The sequence below is a fragment of the Schistosoma mansoni genome, chromosome 6 (genome assembly GCF_000237925.1).
Source record: "Schistosoma mansoni strain Puerto Rico chromosome 6, complete genome".
Classification (NCBI taxonomy): domain Eukaryota; kingdom Metazoa; phylum Platyhelminthes; class Trematoda; order Strigeidida; family Schistosomatidae; genus Schistosoma; species Schistosoma mansoni.
The window spans coordinates 15,882,414-15,893,256 of NC_031500.1; the positions used below are offsets into that span (position 1 = coordinate 15,882,414).

The 10,843-nt window shown below is 35.8% G+C and overlaps 1 non-coding gene across 1 annotated transcript; it reads left to right on the forward strand.

Moving 5' to 3' along the window:
- Nucleotides 1-844: 844 nt before the first annotated feature.
- On the forward strand, nucleotides 845-916 carry Smp_tRNA_01385_Pseudo_TTG.1.1. Its single transcript has one exon. It is a non-coding gene (tRNA).
- Nucleotides 917-10,843: the final 9,927 nt, after the last annotated feature.

Below are 10,843 nucleotides of genomic sequence, written 5' to 3' on the forward strand. Positions count from 1 at the left end.
ACCTACTACTTAATCATCTGTTTACATTAGGGGTAATACAAGGTTATTTAAGGTCATATATATATGTATATAACAAATAGCCTATAGTCAAAAAAAGAGGGAATGCGAATATCAAAAGTGGTTAAAAAAGAAGGAATTGGGAACAAACATTGTTTGAGCATAGATATAGATATATGTACACTTATATATGTTAAGTAGTCAAGCAAACAATAGATTGACCCATCTAACGTTGAAACTATTGAATACATCAAATGGTAAAATTTCAGCTTCAAACATAAACGGGTGCCTGTGTGTGTGTGTGTGTTTCATCAAAAAAGACACGTTCACATTTCTGATCAAAAGGACTGATTTTGCCTATTCATGTTCAAAATTTAATATTCTTTCAAGGTAAATTAATTTATTATTCAAGATAAAATGGTTAAACAAAGAAAAGGAATTTAAGCAATGATGGATAGTGGCTAGCAGTGGAATCCAGGATGCGCATTGCGTCCTATTTCAGACTCGTCATATGGATGTACCTCTGCATCTCAGAATTAATGTTCACTCTGTGATTCGAACCCAGTGCCGTTCACTTCAAACGCCATCACGTTATATACTTAGCTACTGAATCCTGATAGCCACTTGCTTGTGAAATGGGGTGAAGTTTAAATTCTTTTGATATTGTTTGTTTGAATATTCCCATTGATGTTTAGGACTGCAACTGGTCAGTCTCTAATTGACATATCTGCATCCTGTGCAAATTGCCTCGATATAGCCTTAATTCACAAGCATTTTAAGCAAAGATGGATAGTGGCTAGCAGCGAATTTGAACTTTACCCTATTGCACAAGCAATTGGATATCAGGACAGAGTAGCTAAGTGGGTAACGCGATGGCATTTGAAGCGAAAGATACTGGGTTCGAGCCCCAGAGTGAACATCAACTTTGAGATGCAAGTACATCCAGCTGACCAGTCCCAAATAGGACGAAGCGCGTGTCCTGGATCCCACTGCTAGCCATTATCCATCTTTGCTCACAATGCTTGTGAATTAAGGCTATATAGAGGCAATCCGCACAGTATGCACATATGCTAATAAGAGACTGACCAGTTGCAGTTCTTAATATCAATGGGAAGATACAAACAAACAATACTAAGTGAATTTAAAGAAAAGGATTTATTTTTATGTCATGCTTCTGACTATCTCAAAAGAGGGTTCTTCTTAGAATCTTTGTGAATAGCGTTCTCTAGCTGATCAATGTTCACCAATAATCTTAAGGATAAATTATCTCATTTGATCAAAACTATGTATGTTTATCAATTTACTTGTTCATGTGTTACCAGGTATATAGGTTGTTTCATGAGTATTTTATGCAAAAGGATTCGACAACATTATTGAGCTTGGCTGAAAAGAGATGGAAATAACGTAATTGTTATATTGTGTGCCCGCCTATTAGAAAGCAGCGATTTATCGGTCGAACCAGTGACACACGAAAGCTGTACGAGCAGTCTAGAGCACTTGTCGATCCTGCATTCTGCCTAGCCCAGCCAGTTGAGTTCAGAACACCAATAACAGCCTCTGCAATATGAATCATTTATTTCAAGCATACAGGGTTTATATATCAAACAGACAGACTACATCGTAGCATAAAATAGGGAGCAACATTTGTACAAGATTTAGCCAAATGTGGCTGTGAATAGGGGGAACAGTAATTAACAGACTGAGGATAACTAAAGAGTGGTAAATCGTATAATAATAGTCTATGGGTCAAAATAAAGCTTATAATAAAAAGAAACATGAATACGAATAGTTAAGTTACTTAACAATATACGTATCGTATTGGTCCGTAAATAGTCCTTAAGAGCTACCGTTCATAATAATTAATAATAATTGAACAATTTGTGAAAATAGGTCACTCAGTCAAAGAGAATTCTATGTTCAAAGTCACATGTGAAATGTGTAGAAAGCTGCCAAAGACAGTTATATTCCATATTCTAAATATTACCGAGGCACTAGTTATATATCTAGAAAAATCAGAATTTTGTGTTGAAAAGAAACTGGTACGACTTCTTCATCTACTGTAGTCTTCTTCATATATTTCGTCTTTCGTAGACATCTGCTTCTCTGATATCTTCCCTTTAAACGTTTTACCCTCAACTGATTTGTTTGTTTCTATGATTTTCTTGAATAATTTTTTCTGGTTAGCGTTTTTTAGCGAGTTGGTTTTCTACGGGATGGGGTCGCTAACCCCATGCCCTACCCTCCTCCTTTACCCGGGCTTGGGACCGGCAGTAGCCCCGAGAGGAGCTACAGGCGGAGTTACTGTGGAAGACAACAAACCAAATTCCAGTGGGAGAAGATATCATGAAGAAGCGGTGGAAGTGGATTGGGCACACATTGAGGAAATCACTCAACTGTATCACAAAACAAGCCCTCACATGGAATCCTGAAGGTCAAAGGAGAAGAGTAAGATAAAAGAACACATTACACCGAGGAATGGAGACAGACATGAGAAGAATGAACAAAAACTGGATAGAACTAGGAAGGAAGGCCCATTGTAGAGTGTGTTGGAGAAAGCTGGTTGGCGGCCTATGCTCCATTGGGAGTAACAGGCGTAAGTAAGTATGATTTTCTTGATTATAGTTCATCTCCATTCCAATATTTTATCATATCATGCTAACCCTTCCTTTCTTAATTATAATTTCCCTATTTACCTTCATGATGAGTATTAAATCACTCAATCATAAAATAACTGTTATTAGTTGCCCTGATAAAAAGGAACATTTTAATGCCTTTACTTATTCTATCTCATTGTTATCATGTTTAACAGAATTTTATTATCACTATTATTATGATTATTATCACCTTGTATTTGTACAGCTTTGAAAATGAATTCTCCAAAATGAGAACTCTTTGTTGAACCAATTTGGTTTATTTGATTGCTTTAAACTATTCAGTTATTTCATTCATTTTTGTATTGGTTGTTTGAATCTTCCCATTGATGTTTAGGACTGCAATTGACCGGTCTTTTATTAATATACGTGGATCCTGTTCGGATCGCCTAGATATTGCCTTAGTTAACAGGCATTATAAGCAAAGACGGATGGTTGCTATTAGGGGAATTCAGAACATGCGTTTCGTCCTATTTGGGTCTCGTCAGTTGGGAGATCCAAACGACCAATACAAAAATTAATTAAAACTTCACCCCGTTACACAAGCTAGTGGCCATCTGAACTGAGTAATCAAGTAGATAATAAGATTGCGTTTAAAGGGAATGGCACTAAGTTCGGGTCTCAGAGTGAACATCAACTCTGTGATGCAGGTATATCCAGATGACGAGCCGCAAATAGGACGAAACGCGTTTCCTGGATCCTGCTGATTGCTACCACATACCTCTGTTCATATTGTGTTATTTGTTGAGAATTACATTCTTTCTGATAAAATATCTTTTCACAATGTTTACTGGTCAGACACTTACGGCATTGTGTTCGATTCTGAGCCATGTCACACAGTTTCCAACCATTGGTTATAATAGTCACGTGGATCCCAACCAAGTAGTCTGCATCTATCAACATGGCTCAGACTAGAAGTTAATGACTTCAAGCTCTGGTATGGCCACCCCTAACATTCTTCCAACCATCCCCTACACTAGTCAGCATTGCATGTCATGGTAATCAGTGTTCAGGCATATATAACATGTGACCCAATCATAAGGTTTTGAATCTTCATCAACTGATTTACCATCATTCCCTAATACTCTGTGTCTAACCTCACTATTACTTAACCGGTGATCCCAGCAGATGCAAGCAATATTTCTAAGACATCTGTGATCAAATACTATTAACTTACCAGTTATCATTATTATTCAGATAACCATCGATGGCTTACGAGGACCAAACAGATGTTTCTTCTCATTGTAAGACTTCTAAATAATAATCACACACAACCCTACAGCAGATGATATCTAGAGCATTCAAATCTAACCTGTTGATCACTTTCATTTTGTTCAATGATCTAATTATCTAACTTTAATCAATACATGACGTTGTTAAATCAAGGAATATACTAACTCATAATAATATTAGATAATTACTATGTAACAATAAAGAAATTAAAAAATGAATATTATGATACAAAAGAAAGACTACTGTTCGTTTTTTCGTAGAACAGACGTCTGTTACATTTTACCGTTTATAACAAAAACTTATGACAATATCAAAGTGTTACATGGAAAATAGACTATTCTGATCATTTACATTTTGTTACCATGACTTCATTATACTCTAATAATCAATATAATATATACAATTTCTTTTAGTAATTAAACTATTGAAAATATAGTGGCTTATCTTTCTTTACATATTGATAAAGCTTAATTTTGAAAACGAGAAAAACAACACTGTTTAGCCTAGGTGATTAAATGACTGAGTTTGAGAGGTCTCAGTGTACTGTAAATTAACAAACTGTATTTAATAGTTGAGATCATGAGTCAGCTGAAGTCAGACTACCATTGAAAACCTGGAAGCACTGGAAGGACGTTTCGTTCTATTGTGGGACTCATCAGACGTGCGCATCCATGATCCCACCACGCGAGATTAGAACCCTAAAACCTGTCAGTATCGAGCGCGAGCGCTTAAACTCTAGACCACTGATTATACATCCAACGGTGTTAATGTCTAACTTCAACCAATCCAAGAAATTAAGCAACTGTCTACCATCTTATGCTCATTAATGACTGGCTTCAAAAGATATTTCCTAAAATTTTAGTGAAAAGCAGTAACCAGTGGAATTCAACCTAGTCTGTTGTAGAAGCAGTTACTCACTGAAGACAATGATGGACGGTTGCTAAATTTCATGGATTGGTTGAAGGTAGACAATAATACACTTGGATAACTCTAAGTTCAATGGTCTAGAGGTTAAGCGCTCGCGCGCGAGACTGGTAGGTCCTGGGTTCGAATCTCGCGATGTGGGATGATGGATGCGCACTTCTGAGGAGTCCCATACTGCGACGAAACGGCTGTCCAGTGCTTCCAGGTTTTCCATGGTAGTCTACCTTCAATTGACTCATGAATTCAACTATAAAACTACTAAAATCTCCACAAAACCCTCTTCTGATAAACTATATCAGGACTCAGTGGCCGAGTGGATAACGCGATGGCGTTTGAAGCGAGGGTACTGGGCTCGAGTCCCAGAGTAAACATCAACTCTGAGATGCAGGTACATCCAGTTGACGAGTCCCAAATAGGACGAAACGCGCTTCAAACTGGATTTCACTGCTAGCTACTATCCATCTCTGCTAACCATGCTTGTGAATTAAGGTATATCGAGTCAATACGCGCAGTATACACACATGCCAATTAGAGACTGACCAGTTGCAGTCCTAACAAATCGATAGGAAGATACAAACAAACAATACTAAGTTGAATTTAAATATCATAAACAGATTGACGTTGGAAATATGTACTGCTGAGTTATAACCTGGTAGTCAGGACATAGCGTACCCATCTCTAGGCATGTAAGTCCCAGGATTATCCATGGTTATACACTGTTGCTAAGTCCCCATTAGTGTCAAAATAGCTATCTGGTACTGTTTATTTTCCAAGGGTTCCCTATCAGTTATCTAGCAGTGACAAAACTTCTATGTCTAGTAATTGCCGAACCTACTTATGCTTCATACTGAAAACTCAAATGTAATCCGTAATAACTAAATGGCAGTGTTTACAAACATTGACTAAAAGTTGTGAATATGTCCGCTTCATAGTTCAGTGTTAGTCAGACCATTTCAATAGTACGTTTCCTCACTGTGATGCTAGAAGAACCAGATTCATATATAATCAATTCCCTCAAGATTTTGAATCCACTTTACTGTTATGTGTTGTCTAGTACGAAACATAGGGTCAAGACTAACTGTTGATTGGTTCAGATAGTTCAATTTTCAAATCTAGAATCTGTTTGACTATTGTTATATAAGCGCTTACTAAAGTGATTTCGCTATATTATCTAACCATTCCTACGTCAACCAGTAGTCTATTAACAACAAATTATTATTCTTGAATATACACAGTTTCATACAAATAAAATAAAATCCCTTTGAACATTTTGATAGTTGGGATCACAAATCAATGAAAGCTAGACTAAAATGCAAAACCTGGAAGCACTGAGCGGCCGTTTCGTTTTATTGTGGGACTCCTCAGCAGTGCATATCCATTATCCCGCCTCGCGAGATTCGAACCCAGGACCAATCAGTCTGAAGCGCGAGCCCTTAACCTCTAGATCACTGAGCCGGTATTCAACGGTGTTAATGTCTAACTTCAACCAATCCATGAAATTGAGCAACCATTCACCATTTTCTTCAGTTAGTTACTATCTCACAACAGACCTGGTTGAACTGTACTGGTTACTGCCTCTCACTAGAACTTCAGGAAATACCTCATGGAGCCAGTCACTAGTGAGCATATGGTGATTATTATCTGAAAGGGTTTTGTGGATATTATTGTAATTTTGGTAGTTGAGATCATGTTTGTTTTAATTTATGCTGGTTGTTTAAGCGCTGAAAATATGGATTTTTAACCCATGGAACTGTAAGAGTTGGTATTTTCTTGTTGTTAATATATAAAAGCTTTAATCAATTGATCTCTTCTTGGGAGTTATTCCATTTAAACATTTATGGAGCTAACAATACTTTAGATTTTTGATGGATATAAGATACTACTAATTCGGTTTTCAACCTTTGATTAGATTCAATCTAATGGGTTAGTTGACACATCTACCACTCATAAAATTTCAGAGGATTTTTTTTGGAGTTCTTAGCTTTAACACAATACAGACAAATAAGAACGGTGGATGTAGATCAATAGTAAATATACATGAAGATATATTGACTAAAAAGGTTGAAACATGAGGTTAAAGTATATATAACAACCAGATTACTCAGCTCCAAATTAGAAATTAACAAGCATCTTCGATTCTATATGCTTTTCAAAAAGTAAAAGGTATGATAATCTTGGATGCCAGCTCAGTGGTTAAGAGTTTAAGCGTTTGCTCACAAGACCGAAAACTCTAGGTTCGAATCCCGCATGTGGGATAGTATCGTTGATGCTCACTGATGAGTAGAAATTAACAAGCATCTTCGATTCTATATGTTTAACAAAAGTTAAAAGGTTTGATAATCTTGGATGCCGGCTCAGTGGTTTAGATTATAGTGCCATGCTTCGTTAATCGTTCACCTTGATAACCGTTATACTTCCAATCTTAACGGTGCATAAAATCAGAAGGCAAAGAGAAGCGGCAGCTACAGTTGATTGTCAAATAACACAGGCCAGAAAGTTATAAGCACATGAATAAATATCAGTGAGCGAAGCATAAATAACACGTATTGGAAATGGCGGGTAAGCCAACTCACTTTAATCAAGCGTTAATCAATATTTATAGTCAGACAAGAATAAATGACAGACATTTGATGAATAAGACGAAAAGTGTACACACACCTACGCTCATATAAAAATAGTCAGGGTTGATAAGTGAAGAAGTAACAAGGTGAAAACATGACTCAGGAAGGATAGGTAAACTGGCTTGTCCAGAAGTTAGAATAAGGTTCGAATCCCGCTTGTGGGATCGTGCCGAGGATGCACACTGATGAGGAGTCCCACAATAAGATGACGAATCTGTCATCCAGTGTTTCCAAGTTTTCAATGATAGTCTAACATCAATCGGTTCATAATCTCATTTGAAAACTTAATCATCTCCACACTCCTGTCCTGATAACTGATTTTGTTGTTGTTGTTGACAAACATCATTAGTTGTTTTTATCTTTTACAAGAGTCACTTTATCTATGAATCACTAACTAAGACTGAATATATTGACAAGAGAGAAAATTTATTCGCATGTTCTTATTTCCGGTAGGGTTAGGGAATATAAACATGTTCATTTATATATTTCATTAATGATTAAATAATCAATAAGTTTTCCCTTTTCTTTTCCAATAACAATGTATTATAATATGTTTATATATAAATGAATTTATGAATGATCATTATAAGAATTGGAATTCAGTAGTATATATCAGTTGAATGATATATATTCCATTTGAATAGATTTATATTTTAAGATTGACATTCGTAAATGATGTCAGTTAACGTAATTGAATGAAAATATTTTTAATGTTCGCAAAGAGGGATAGTAACTAGTGATGGAATCTAGGATGTGTGTTTCGTCCTACTTTAGTCTCATCAGCTTCGATGAGCCTGTATTTGTTCGTAAACAACAACCGTGTAGCGAGAAGGCAGTGAGTAGGACTTCTCTAGCTGTAGTTTTATGCACGTGACCATGTGAGAGCATTTGAAGAGGGAGAGATAACTCTCCCCATTCTCAACAGTACCAGGACATTTGGAAGCAACAGACTTTGAATCATACTAATAAACGTTTCAAACAAATAATTAAATAAATATTGATCGAAGTATTTCAGAATAACAAGTTAAGTAATGGAAAGCAATCATTACAATTACAGTTTCAATGTAATTCGACTTTGAAACAGTACAACTATAAACAATGTAATTCAATAAATATTCAGTGAAGTATTTTACTCATAGTAACTCATCAGTTAAGTTACTATTCAACTGCACTGTTGATTGGTTTCAGTACTGGATGAAATAGTTATCCAATGCTTCAATGTTTTGAATGTTCCTCTAACTTGAGGTTAATTTATGATCTTTCTAACATTGAACAATCGTCACGAAACCGTGTTAATCGTTCTCTATTCTATTCTTAGAAAACGAAAAGTCATTAGATATTCTGTTACAATCTAAGTGATGCTTGTCTCTTTTACAGTCTACTTATTGAGTAATATGTGTGTATAAGCACAAACTAATACCTTATCTTCTCATATTGGTGGTGTTGTTGTGTTTTCTTCAGTTCTTAGTGTATATCTTTTCTTAAGCTAATTGTTTCGATTGCATTCTATTTAGTCAAGTTATTAAGAAGTTTGTAGAGGTCTTTTAATATACATATACATCAAAAGGGGGTCTTGTCGAGATTATATTATTTTATTGTTGAATTCATCTGTCATTTGAAACGAAACCACCATGGAAAACCTTGAAGCACTGGACGGCCGTTTCGTCCTATTATGGGACTCTTCAACAGTGTTGATTTACTATCCCGCTCGTGAGTTGGTTGAAATTAGAAATTAACACTGTTGGATGCCGGCCGGTTCAGTGGTCTAGAGTTTAAGCGTTCATGTGTGAGACCGGTAGGTCCTGGGTTAAAATTCCGCGGGCGGGTTCGCGAATGCGCACTGCTGAGGCGTCCTATGCTAGGACAAAACAGCCATCCAGTGCCTTCAGGTTTTTCATAGTTGTCCAGCTTCAACTAACTCATTAATGCAATTATTAAAATACATATATTCGCCTATATTCGTGATTTCCTATTAGTGCACATAAGCATTATAAATAGGTCGTCAAAGATCGATCTCTTTCGAAACTTGTTTCTATCATATGTTCTTCATTGCCTTACAAATTTATGTTTCTTCCTTTTCAAACCTATTGACAAAAGAAAACGGCAAACAAATTGAGTAAAATTACAGAATAAACAAAGTATACATTATTAGTATCGTATCAATAAGCTAATGACTATGTTACAATATAGGGTTAGTTACTAATGTACTGAATGTGTTAGATTGTAGTAAATTTATATGAAATGAGGAATAGGAAAACTTACGTTAGGAAATAGAATGAAACTATTTAAAAATGAGAATATTTTTTAAAGATGAATGAAAATTCAATGAATAACTTATGTAAAATATGCAAAACTAATGAGTAATTAAGCCTCAGCAACAGTAGATCTCAACATACACAAAATGAAAAGTAGGATTATCCGATACAATACAGCATGCATCAATCGAATCCCACTTGATGGAGAAGCTTTGGAGAATGTGAAAACTTTTACATATCTGTGCAGCATCAATGATAAACACGGTATATCTGATGAAGATGTGAAGGCGAGGATTGGAAAAGCAACAACAGCATTCCTATATTTGATGAACATCTGGAACAATTGTCAATCAACACCAAGATCAGAATTTTCAATACACATGTTAAGACATTTCTACTTTATGGAGGGGGGGAAACTTGGAGAACTATGAAAGTTGTCGTCCAGAAGATACAAGTGTTTATTAACAGTTATCTATGCAAAATACTTCGCATCCTTTGACCAGACACTATCAGCACCAAGCTAATGTGGGAGAGAACTAACCAGATTTCAGTGGAGGAAGAAATCAGAAAGAAATGGATGGGATATAAATTGAGGAAATCATCCAACTGTGTTACAAGACAAGCCCTCACACGGAATCCAGTGTCATATTGCTTTAATCTTAATATGTTTTATACTGCGTAGTTTTTGGTGATTATTTCACGACTATGAATTTTCGTCATTCATTGATATCAAGTAGAAAACGATCAAAAATCTTTTAGCGTTCAATAATTGCCTTTTCTTACATTAGAACCATGTTGCTATACGAACTAATGATTCCTTGTGTGATTCAAATCTCGAAAATAAGGTTTCCTTGATGACTCTGGTACATGATTCAGTGATTTAGATTTCGAAATTCAACAAATATGGATAGGGTTTAACCATTCAAGGTGTGAAATTTACTACATTTCAGTTGGTTATCCCTTGATATTGCGAATGGGCAACATTTTCCAATTGTTGTAACAAAACCTATGATACTCACTTGGTATTGTTTGTTTGAATCTTCCCATTGGTGTTTTGGACTGCATATGTGCATACTTTACGTATTGCCAATAAGAGATTGATCACTTGCAGTCCTAAACAACACCGAGAAGATTCAAACAAACAATACTAAGTGAATTTAAA